Source organism: Rhinatrema bivittatum, chromosome 7 (assembly GCF_901001135.1).
Source record: "Rhinatrema bivittatum chromosome 7, aRhiBiv1.1, whole genome shotgun sequence".
NCBI lineage: Eukaryota > Metazoa > Chordata > Amphibia > Gymnophiona > Rhinatrematidae > Rhinatrema > Rhinatrema bivittatum.
Window position 1 is genome coordinate 201,297,400 of NC_042621.1, and position 12,504 is coordinate 201,309,903.

General features: G+C 40.9%; 1 protein-coding gene across 2 annotated transcripts in view; it reads left to right on the top strand.

Annotated features, from left to right (window-relative positions):
- Positions 1–12,504, top strand: part of ANK3 (ankyrin 3) — a 1,160,209-nt gene that overhangs the window by 930,748 nt on the left and 216,957 nt on the right. The window lies entirely within an intron of this gene.

A 12,504-nucleotide genomic window follows, 5' to 3' on the forward strand; every position in this document is an offset into this window, starting at 1 on the left:
GGAGGGAGCCGGCCATCCATTGCTCCTACCATGTGACAGGGGCTGGCCAATGGCACTGGTAGCCCCTGTGACATAGTAAGGTCTAAGGCTATTGGCGCCATTTTGAATACCTGCAGCCGAGGACGTGAGTGCAGGAGATGGTTCCCGGACCCCCCGCTGGACCACCAGGGAGTTTTGGTAAGTCTTGGGGGGGTCAGGAGGGTGGGGGGTTTGTTTAAATTCGCTCCTTTAGATGGCAGAATAATTCAGTGAAGATTCGTTGTATTTGTGGGGAATCACGATACGTTTCGCTTCCCCCACGAATACAACGAATATGGCCCTATACGTTGCAGATTACCAATACGTAGGAAACGAATGCACACCCCTATTTATTATAGCATTGAATATTATAACTTTGAATGATGCCAGAGGATAAGCCCCTGTGTAGGAAATCAGCTGAGGCAGTGGCTGGCAAACCATGCTGACTCTGCGATTTCAATACATCTTCACTTCCTTATCTCTGACCTTTGCACTAAATGCAGCAAGACTAGCACATCCTAAAGCTTTAGCTTATAATTAACCCCCACTGCCTATGGAGAGGATATCTGGCTGCCACGTAATCAGCTGCAGGCAGAAGACAGACACACATATGGTATAGGCTTCAGCAGCCAATGAAATGATCTGTACGCACCTCCTGAGCCAATGGTCTAATGACACGTCTGTATGCTATGGCTAAGAGAGCCAATGATGTGATGGCACATCTGTATGCTATGGATGTATGTACAATAAAAGGGGACCCACGGGAGTGTTCAGCCCTTTTTGCCATGAATCCTGCCTGATGTGCCTTCATTGCCGCAACACCCTGATGGATTTCTCTCTATAGCCTGGAAATTAATTTTCACAAAATAATTTTCAGCAAGTTATGACTGTGTCCTACCCAACATGCTATTTCTCAGATGTTGAAAACTCTGTCCTTAAGAACTGATAAAATCAATAAAAACAATGGGAGAGGTAGATGGCAATTTTGAATCCATCTGCAGGTACTTTTGCTTTGAAACTTGCCAGTGGTACAAAGTCCCCACAGATGTCTGCACCTGCTTTGTGTGTGTAAGTTAAGCCCCATTGAAGGAGGGTGGTTTTCAGTGGGCCACTTTATGGGCGTAAATTGCTATTTATATGCCTAAATGACTTTGAAAATTGTCCTCATAATTGTAAAATGTCATTTGTCCCTCGGTTTCAACTGAGATCTTCAAAAGTTTTCTTAATAATCATTTCTCTCTTTACCTACACAAAGCTGTGCTTTGAATATTATAATGCTATATGTACAACACTGATATCATGTTGGTCTACTTTTCTTTTTAGTTTTTTAAAAATGAGTGATCTTTTTTCAACATACATTCCTTTCTCATTATATAAAAAAAAACAAACAGTTGACAGTGAAGTCCTTTTTAATGCACTGTTATTCTTGCCAAGGTTTCAGAAACCCAACACTCCCAGGTTCTCCTGAAGGGCTGTTAATCATCAGAGTTCCTGTTGGAAGCACAGAATAGATTCTGTAGCATTGGCCTATCACAAGCATGTGGAAGGGATTAATTCTATTTATTTATTTAGACATTTTATATACCATCGTTCCATGTATAGATCACAATGGTTTACTAGATGACATTCATAGTTATACATTCAACAGATAAACCTAGACAAAACAAAATGATTGGTTATGATGTTGGAGTTCATATGTAGGTATCAATTTCCATCTATCTAGAGGTAAATGGAATTACGACCAGAACATAAGGCAAGGAATGTTGGTAATCACAGATAATAAGGTAGTTTTCACTTCTTAATCTGTGGGTTGTTTGAGAATCATGCATTCCCTCATTTGATTTTTTTCTTCATGCTGCGATTATCATTTGTCTTTTTTTGTCCTTTATTGGTTCTGTATATTCTGAGATTTAAGTTAAATTATATGTGTTAATGAATAGCCATGTTTTTAATTCATTTTTAAATTTCTGTCTATCTGGTAGCATATGTAGAGTTTCTGGTATAGAGTTCCAGAGCTTTGGATCTGCTGTGGAGAATAATCTATCTCTTATTTGCATCAAATGTGTGTTCCGTATAGTGTGAATATTCAGGAGACCTTGATTTTTGGATTTTAGTGTTTGTTTAGGGTTGCATGACTGTAGTGTCACTCGTAGTAGTCCGGTATTACTGGAATGAACGATGTTGAATATTATCGTTATTACCTTATAGAGATTCTGGATTGTACTGGTAACCACTGCAGAGCCATCAGCGAGGGTGTTTCCTGGATCCTCTTAATAGCCTTGCTGTGGCATTCTGTAATAGTTGTGGTTTTAGGTGACTTGCAGAAAAAGCTAGAAGTAGGGTGTTACTGTAGTCAAAGTTAGAGAATATTAGAGATTGTAGTACTATACGAAAGTCTGTCAAAGTTAATTGTGGTTTCAAACTTTGTAGTATACGCAGCTTAGCATATCCTCTCTTAATTAGTTTCCCGATGTGCATTTTCTAGGGATGTGCAGAGGGACCGCATACGTTACATTTGATATTCGTATTGGTGGGGGGGGAAGATATGTTGCATTCAACAAGGGGGGGCCCCGATCCGTTCATGCATTCCATTCTTATTCGTTTCCTGGCTAAAATTTAATTAAACTACAACCCCCCCCCACCCTCCTGACCCCCCCCCCCCCCCCCCCAAGACTTGACAAAACTCCCTGGTGGTCCAGCGAGGGTCGGGAGCCATCTACTGCACTCATACCGTCGGCTGCCGGTATTCAAAATGGCGCCGATAGCCTTTGCCCTTACTATGTCACAGGGGCTACCAGTGCCATTGGTTGGCCCCTGTGACATAGTAAGGGCAAAGGCTATCGGCGCCATTTTGAATACTGACAGCTGATGGCCCGAGTGCAGTAGATGGCTCCTGGACCCCCGCTGGACCACCAGGGAGTTTTGGTAAGTGTTGGGGGGGGGCTCAACATGATGGTCTAAAGTAGACCAACATGATATCAGTGTTGTTTTGTTTTGTTTAAATTCACTCCTTTAGACGGCCGAATAATTCGGTGAAGATTCGTTGTATTCGTGGGAATCGCGATACTTTTAACTTCCCCATGAATACAACGAATATGGCCCTATACGTTGCAGATTGCCAATACATTGCAAACGAATGCACACCCCTAGCATTTTCATAGTGAGGTTCTCATCTAGCTGTATACCTAAATCCCATACATGATTTGAGGGGTTAATTTGAAAGTTGCCTAAGTCTAAGGCAGGTGGTGTAACTATCAAAGTGCTTTGACTCAGCCAAATGATTTCTATCTATTTAGGGTTTAGTGTCAATCTAATTTGCAAACGTTCTTGTTGTATTGCTTTCATATGAGTAGATATTATCGCTGTTGTATTTTTTAATGATCCGGTAGTGGTATGTAGAACTGTAGATCATCTGCACACAAGAAGACATTTATTTCTAAATGTGTTAGTAGCTTACATGTTGGGAGCATGTAAATATTGAACAATGTAGCTGAGAGGGCTGAGCATTGAGGGACATCTGTTCTCATATGGGAAGGCGAATCTCCCTCTCACTCAGTGTAAATGTAATGCTTCCTTCTGCTTTCTCTGCATTAAGGCAGCACTCGGATCCGTCCTGCTTCATCATGGACACCGTGATCTGAACTCTGACTGTATGTGGTGCACTAAAAATTCAGCTGATGCTTGTTTGGTTTATTCAAAATGAAAAGTTCATCTAGAGAATGGAATGCTGTTTTTTTTATACCCTAAACACTTTTTTCTTTTTAGTAAATCATTTACAGTTAAATATGAGACCAATAGTAAAGAGAAATCCCTTGTCATGGAAAATACAACAGTTAGAAAGGTTACCTTTCATAAAAGAGAAAAAATAATGAAGAAGCAATAATCCATGTAGCAAGTTAACTCTAGCCTTCTAAAGATGGAAAATCAAAGTCAGAAAGAAAAATAAATGTCACCAGTAGGCTAACGTGAAGTACCCCACACCCTGAACTCTTTTGATGCTTTCGATACAGTTGATCATCAGTTGTTACTAGATTGATTATCAGAAATTGGGATATGTGATCAAGCCTTAGATTGGTTCGGGTCCTTCTTAATGGATAGATTTTATCAGGTTATATGGAAGTCGGACCCCTGGGATCCCATATCTTTGGACTGTTTGTTCCGCAGGGATCTGTACTCTCGCCTATTCTTTTTAATCTATATCTATCTCTCCTGGCCGTTTTGATCCAGAGTCTGAGTTTCTCCAGCTATTTTTACAATGATGACGTTCAGATCCTTGCCAGCTGTGACCTTAATTCTGCGGATCCTTTGACTGCATTTAACTTCTGTCTTACTAAAGTAGCTAACCAGATCAAATCCTATACACTCAAAGTGAATCCTGCCAAGTCAGAAGCTATGTGGTTCATGAGAAGAAAAAGGCCAACTTCTCTTCCTGTTCTGCATAAGGCTGGATCCCCCATCTCACTGAAGGAAACTATTACTACTTTAGGTGTGACTCTTGATAATACATTCAATTTTTCAACTCACATTTCTAACCTCTCATTAAATGGCAACTATATTTTAGAAGCCTCAGATTTAAAACTTTAAATTCATGCTTTGATATTTAGCAGAATTGATTAATGTAATTCTCTATTTCATAGTCTAACCTCTAACCAAATTAGGTGATTACAGACTTTTCAGAATACAGCTGCCAAGGTAATCTTTAATAAAAGGAAATTTGATCATGTTACCATGCTCCCGTATAGTCTTCATTGGCTTCCTGTTTCTTTCGGTGCACAGATCAAGATAGCGTGTTTGAATTTTAAAGCTTTTCGATTTGGAAACCCTCCCTACTTATTTATTTATTTATTTTTTTGGATATTTTATATACCGTCATTCCATGTATAGATCACAGTGGTTTACAAAGTGACATTCATAGTTATAACTTAACAGACAAACAATGATTGGTTGCAGATGTAGTATTCCTGCATTAATATCTATCTAGAGAGTTTTGTATTGCATATCAATAACTGGCCTAGTGTTAGGGATTTCAAATGATAAGATAATTTTCCACCTTATCTATTCTCTCATTGGGTATATTTTCAACTTTTGATTATTATTTTAGTCGTTCTCGTCTTTGTGGCTCTCTATTTTCTGGTGTTTTAAGTTAGTTTATATGCGTTTTTGAATAACCATATTTTAGTTTGCATTTGAATCTCTTTCTATCAGGTAATATACATAATGTCTCGGGCAAAGAATTCCAGAGCTTTGGGCCTGCTACAGAAAACACCCGATCACTTATTTGTGTTAGATGTGTGCTTCTTATTGTTGGAATAGTCAGTAGTCCTTTATTTTGGGATCTTAAAGTTCGTTGAGGTATGTAAGGTTGTAGAGTCACTCTTAGCAAGCTGGGGTTATTGTAATGAATGATGTTGAAAATTATTGTTAGAACTTTGTAATAAATAAATTCTGGCTTGTAATGGCAACCAATGCAGTGTGGTCAGTCTAGGTGTAATGTGATCATATTTTCTGGATCCTAGTAGGAGTCTTGCTGCGGCATTTTGTAATAGTTGCAGTGGTTTTAATTGACATGCTGAAAGACCTAGTAGTACTTAGCATGTTTAATAGTTCCTCACTGTCCATCATGTACACTTTGATCTTCACAGCATGAATTTCTAGTTCTTCCATCCTCTAGACAAATGCTACACTGTCATGGGAAATTTGCTTTTCCTGATTGGCACCCAGCCTTTGAAACACTCGGCCTTTACATCTACGCTATGAGAAGAATTAGTTGAAATTTAGGAAGGCCCTAAAAGCTTTCTTTTTCTTCAGGGACTTCTCTGACTTCTTTTAAAATTCTAATGACTATTGTTACAATTACTGCTGTTTTATATAAACTTGTTTGCATTTCAAATCCATTTTATTGGCTTGTTGGTTTTATGAAGCATTTGTCTATTGTTTCATGATTATTTATTTACTTTGTCCTTTCATGATTCTTAGTTTATTTATAGAAATTGTATTTTGCTTTTTGTGGTTTTTTTTTATTTTATCTTTATTGAACTTTACAAATTATAAACAAAGCGATACTTTGTAAAGCAACAGAAAGTACAAATTAAAAAACTTAATTCCATGGTGAAATATATTACAAAGAGAAAAAACATATCAATCTCTTTTCCATCATAGAGGAAATTAAGGAGGGAGGGGGGAGTAAAAGAGGAGAACAAAAGTAACATATAACCAAAAACATCAAATGCGGTGTAAGACCACCCCACCAATTTCAACCAGATCCACTGATATTATTAATTAATAGCAGGGAACTGTAACTCTAACATTCAAAAACTCCCGCAGCTGCTCTGGACTGAAAAAAATATAAGTATTAGCCCGCAACTTAATTATATATTTACAAGGATACCTTGTATTTATATATTTATATATTTATGTATTTATGTATTTACAAGGATTCCCTGTTCTCCAAGTTCTATAACCTTGTTATATGTACCGCCTCTTGGCGTAATTTTTATGTTTCAATGTAAACCGATGTGATCTATATTTTAATACAGGAACACCGGTATATAAAAATCTAAAAATAAATAAATAGAAAACATGCGCCTAATGAAAGAACTTCAGGACTCATAAAAAAGCTTTCCGGCGTTGCTGAGTAACCCTGGCAAGGTAGGGATATACCCGAAATATACCACCCATAAAGGAAACATTTAAATTCTTAAAGTAACATCTCATAACCATACTTAAATCTTGCTCAGAGAAAAAGTACACTAACAAAGTAATTCTATCAGATACTTCAGCATTGGAGTTTTCTAGGTATTCAGTTAAATTAGATTGATTTATTTTTATTTAATTCTTTTTTATACCAACATTCATGACAGGTCATATCATATCGGTTTACATCAAACATTAGAAGATTAGAAAATTACATTTAACAGAGGGTAATAACTTGGCTGGATACACAGGAAGGACCCTGATGGGAGCAACCTAGAGTTGACCGAGAGAAGAACGGGAGCACAACGAGGATAATAGTGAAAGAGATTAGTTAAAACCAGAATAACTTATAAATTCAATCTTATATCTTGTATCTTAGGTTACATATGCTGTGGTATCAAGATGTAGGGGAGGAGGGAAGCCGGGAGGGAAGGTAAGGGCGGGGGGTGGGAAAGATAAGGAAGGGGGGAGGGGTACCCATTGGATAGAGTCCCCTCATTATTGAACTGAAATAGGCTTTGTCTCTGTGGAAGAGACACGATCTTCTTTACAGCAGGAATTAAATCAGAGGAAATCTTTAGGGTTTCAGCCATATATCTTTTAAAGGTAATCAAAAGTTGCTCACCAAGAACCTTAGGGATATTTAATAAACATAAGTTCAAATGTCGCAGAAATTTTTCCATAAATTCCAGCCTTCTCAGGGAGGACATACACTCCCGAATGATTGCAGCATTAGAGGCCTGTACATTTCTAACATCATTCCCCAATGCCTGGATAGTAGAAGAGAGTTCTTGAAGAATTTGCTGGTGATCCTGTGCAACTAGATCCAATTTTTGTGAAACTCTAATCGCCGTGTTTGTTCATTGAAGGTAGAGGACATACCTGCCTTTAGGTCCCAAAGGGACTCTAAAGTGATCACTGCCGGTTTCAAAATCTCGAGGGGAAGCCGAACAGTGCACTCTCCAATTCCTGCAGCACAGACTCTCCCCTCCGATGATACCGGGGAGGCAGTTCCCAATGTGGAGACTCCAAACTGCTGGGCAGGAGAGGGGTCGGCACCCGATCGGGCAAACCACAGACAACTCCATCCAACTGAGGCAACTCCAGAGAATCACTTCTCGGCACCCAAGTGCAGTCAGCAATGCTTGAGGGAGAAGGCAGCAGCCGAGGATCAGGAGGGCTCAGTGATATCTCCCCAGGTGAGAGCAGAGCTCCTCTCTCTGCCTTGCCAGCGGGACTAGAAGCCCTCAGTTCCAAGGAGGGGATTGCATACTCGTGAATGAATTGCTGGTCTGCGGGAAAGTTGGGTTCAGATGGAAAAACCCTAACTTTCCCCTTCCTCTTATGCGGCATAAGAAAAGAGGAAAGAAATTAATGAAAAGAAATCTTGAGGGAACAGCGGAGCAGTGCAGAGTAGCGTCCTCTCATGCAGCCATCTTGATTCCGCCCCCCCCCCCCCCCCCGCCCCCCCCCCCCGCTTTTTGTGGTTTTTATCATTTGTTTTATCTGTTTTTAAATTATTTAACACTTTAATTTTATTACATAAAATTTATTTTTTAATGATGTTTTATATATATATATTTATAATTTTGATTTATTTGTAAGAAATAAGATTCATCAAGTGATAAATTGGAATTGGAATTTTGTTATATTAGAATGTCATGACTCACCATTAGCATCCCTTGAACTCATCTTGGCTTTATCTCCATGCCCTTGCATGCAGCAGACATATCTTCTTGTGTGTTACATGCTTAAGAGAATTTATTTTAGTAGCTATCCCTCTGATGTGAGCACTACCTCCATTTAGTTATATTTGCTAGTCAGTATTCCAAACCTAAGCTCTTTAAACATTATGACGAGGTAGAGAATACTGGCAAGGAGGCCATTACTTCTAGTGAAAATGATTTTAAAGAATTTAAATTGGGACCAGCTGGGTAGCTTAGTAGTGGTACTGTATATTGCCATGTGTGACCACCTGGGTTTAGTTTCCTAGCCCAGTTTCTGCTCCTCAGGCTGGGGATGTTGCATAGGCAGCATTTAAAGCCCCTGGGCAGGAGGAGGAGGAAGTCTCGGCCATCACTCATTGAAGTCCATATTCAAAAACATTTAGCCGACTAACTCAGAAGTTAGCCAGCTAAATGAATATTTGGGCACCTATCTGGTTAAATTCTAACTAGCTAATAAGATAGCCGGCTAGAATTTAGCCAGCTAAGTTAGGGGTGTTCTGGGGGCGTAACTGGAAGGAGTTGAGTTAGCCAGCTACTAGGATCATTCATCAAAATGCATTAGGGCTCTAATGCGTGTTAAATGGGGTCTAACGCATGTTGAGTGCACGATAAATAGCGCAACACAAACTAGCATGCAAATTTTAATTTTAGTATGCAAGTGGGAGGAGTTAATGTTGTCCTACCGCATTCTGCAATAAATTAACACACACTAACGTGGAATTTAAATTCAGAAATAACTACACCTTTTTTTTTTTTTTGCTGTACAATGGAAAAAATGTTTTTATTGTATATCCACAGCTGTTTTCGCGGATCATGACTATTAGAGCAGCTATTATTATGTACAATAAAATGAGGCCTACCACGCCCTCCTAGGCCAACAAAAACACTTTGTCCTACCTGGCCTGTCCTCCTAAACCTATTATGTTTGTGGCAAGTTTACTTGTTGGGAGATACTGGATGCTTCAGGATGCTCTCCTACAGACAACAACAAGAACAACAACCATAAGAACAGGAAAGGGAAGTCCCAAATCCTCTTAGAGAAATTCCTGCACCAGAGCCTGAGCCATTGGTCCTGCAGGAAGAGGGTCGTAGCCCATGGCAGTGCTTGGCACGCACGTGGCCAAGGCAGAGGAGATACAGGGAGCGCATCTTACCTGCACAAGCCTCATTGCTTGGCATGCCAGAAGATTATGTGGTTAGCAGGTATCACCTCAGCTCTCAGGCTAACCTGGAATTATATTAAGAAATCTAAGGGGATCTGGATCCGGTCACAGAAAGGTCCCATGCTATACCAGGGCTCACCAAATTATTGGCCACCCTGCATTTCCTGGCATCTCGTTCCTTCCAGGTAACAGTAGGCGTCGTTGGGGGAATGCCCCAAACAACTTTTTCCCACTATCTGAGCCAGGTCATAGCAGCTGTAACTGACCGCATTCATCGTTACATAGCATTTCCTCAGGGCAGGCAGAACTTGATGGAATTGAAGAGAGGCTTTTATGCTATAGCTCACTTTCCCTTTGTTCTGGGACTATTGACTGCACTCACGTAGCCATCATCCCACCCTGTAATAGGGAGGAGATCTTCCACAACAGAAAGCTCTTCCACTCCCTCAATGTACAAATGGTCTGTGATGCTTGACTGCGTATCCTTGACATGGTGGCCAGGTACCCGTGAGCCGTGCATGAATCATTTTTACTTAGGCAGTCTGGGCTCTTTGAAAATTTTGAAGATGGCCTCTCGGTGACAGTTGGCTCGTAGGTAAGAGAAATGCTTCTTTCTCTATTCCATCTCTGTCTATGTGTTTGCAGCAAATGGCATGGACATGGGGGGAGCTGTGGGGGTTATACAGCATTGCTTACATGACAAGTGGCTTGTACAGTTAGCTCTGCATGCCACTGCACCAGGCCCTGCCTTTCTCTCCCCATGCTCGAGAGGCCTGCTCTTCTTGTGAGGCCAAACAATGCACTTGCCATAAAGCTTGGTGTGTGAGCAGCCACTACACACTTTGTACGTTTCACTTTAAACATTGGCCTTTTCCAATCCTCCCATTTTGAGCAGTTGAAATCTCACTGGTTAATCACAGCCTTTAATTGTCCACACTGCTGGTACTCACAGATGGGTCAGCCAGGATGTCAAGCACAGTTTGTCTTGCCTATCACACAGGTAAACCAGAAGCAGCAGCCTGTGCATTTTTGGGCCTAGGATATTCCCTGCGTCAGGGCTGACAGATTTGTATCTCTGGAGGACATACTGCAGAGAAGCCAGGGCCTTGCACATTCAGACCAAAAAGTAGACATTTTTGTGCTAGGACAGGTGTGGCAGCTCTGATGTACTGCTTCAGGGTTGGATGATTCCTACAAACGAGTAGCCTTAGCTTGGTTGTGAGGGGTTGCCACACATTTGGTGGAATCCCTAGATATAGTTTACTAGTCTGGAAGATCTTACCCAGATTCAGCTAGTGCTATAGTGGTCATATAGTGTCACAGAAAATGGGGTCTAAGATAGAAAATAGGGTCACTTAGGGTAGAGAAATAGGCTTTTAAGGCTCATGCTAAGCTAGAGGCTAGCTTCTGCTCTCTTATAGCATGCTGTGGTTTGGAGGCCATATCTTAAAGTGACTGTGGTGTGAATGATGCCCCCATTCTGTCTTTGACACAAGAGATTAGGGATTCTGTTGCAGGACCTGGCTTCTCACCCCCATTGCTATTCCCAACATGCCGGCAGAGACGAGATGCAATGAGGCCTTATGTTCTACCCACTGTGTGATAGAACACACCTTCGGAGTTATCAAAAGTCAATTTTGCTGTTTGGACAAAATGGGTGGAGCTTTAATGATTGCCCCCACTCAAAGTAACAGATATAGTGCTGCTCTGCTGGCTATTCCATAATCTTGCTCTGTGTCATGGGATAATGGAGATACTTCTGGATCTACCCCTGGGTTCCCCATGTGCTCCCACACAAGCTGAGGACACCATGCTGAGTGGCAGCTAGCTTCAGCAAAGCCTCCTAGAATGCTACTTTGCCTGTTAGGCCTCTTCTACCCCTTCCCCTTCCATGGAAGGGAGGTCAGTAGAGTATTTGCAGCTGCTGTTCTCTCTCTATCATCTTTCTTTGACTCACTGCTCCTCTGTCTGGGTCAGTGTGAAACAGAAATCACGTATGCCTACTTAGGCTTCATTTTGACAATGGAGCAGTAGACTGTACTTGAAAACTTGTAGTCAAAGTAAAGATAACACTAAATACTTGTGGCTGGCCTAATGTTTTCAGACTGATAGTGAGTCTAAAAGAGGCATATGTCTCAATAGAGTTCATGTAGGACTGCCAACACTGTGTACATAAATTGGTCTAGCTTGCAGTGTTTTGCTTGATGGGCCTTCCCCTAGGACCCTGTCCTAGTCCTCACATGTGGGTCAGATAGTATCATAGGTGTGATGGAACTCCAGCTGGGCCTTGAACATTGAGAGCAACAGCTCTAGAAATCCTATAAATCAGAAGTAGCTCTGAAACTTAAAGGCACAAGCCTAAAGCAACAGGTAGACAGTTTAAAATATCAGTGACAGAGTTGGCGTTTTACAACCTCATCCCGTATCTGACAAGCGTGTGCATGTGAAGTTATGCATCAGAACTTGGGATACTTTTTGTCACATGGGCCTGCAAAGACACTGCTGACAGCACTGCTTCAGCTGTATCAGAGCTAGTGCTAACATCAGAGTGCTCACCTAGCAGGCCTTCACTTCCAACTTTTAGTAAAATGCCTGTCCTACATTGTGGCATTCCCACAATGCTCATAGGTCATTCCAAACTAGCATACCTCTTTCTGGTTGCATGCACCCAATCACAGATGCATCCTGTTACATCTACCTAGGCAAAATGTCAACTATCATGTATAGCCTTGGCTGTTGGGATATCATGTTGGTTAGGTTAGCTTCTCGGGGAGGCTAGACAAGGATGCTGGTCAGACTGTGTGAAGGCAGGATTGGGAATCAGATATATTATGTCTTCACTTGTATTTGCAAGTCACCTCAGAAATGTCAAGGCCATAGTATAGTTTCTAATGACTCTGAAA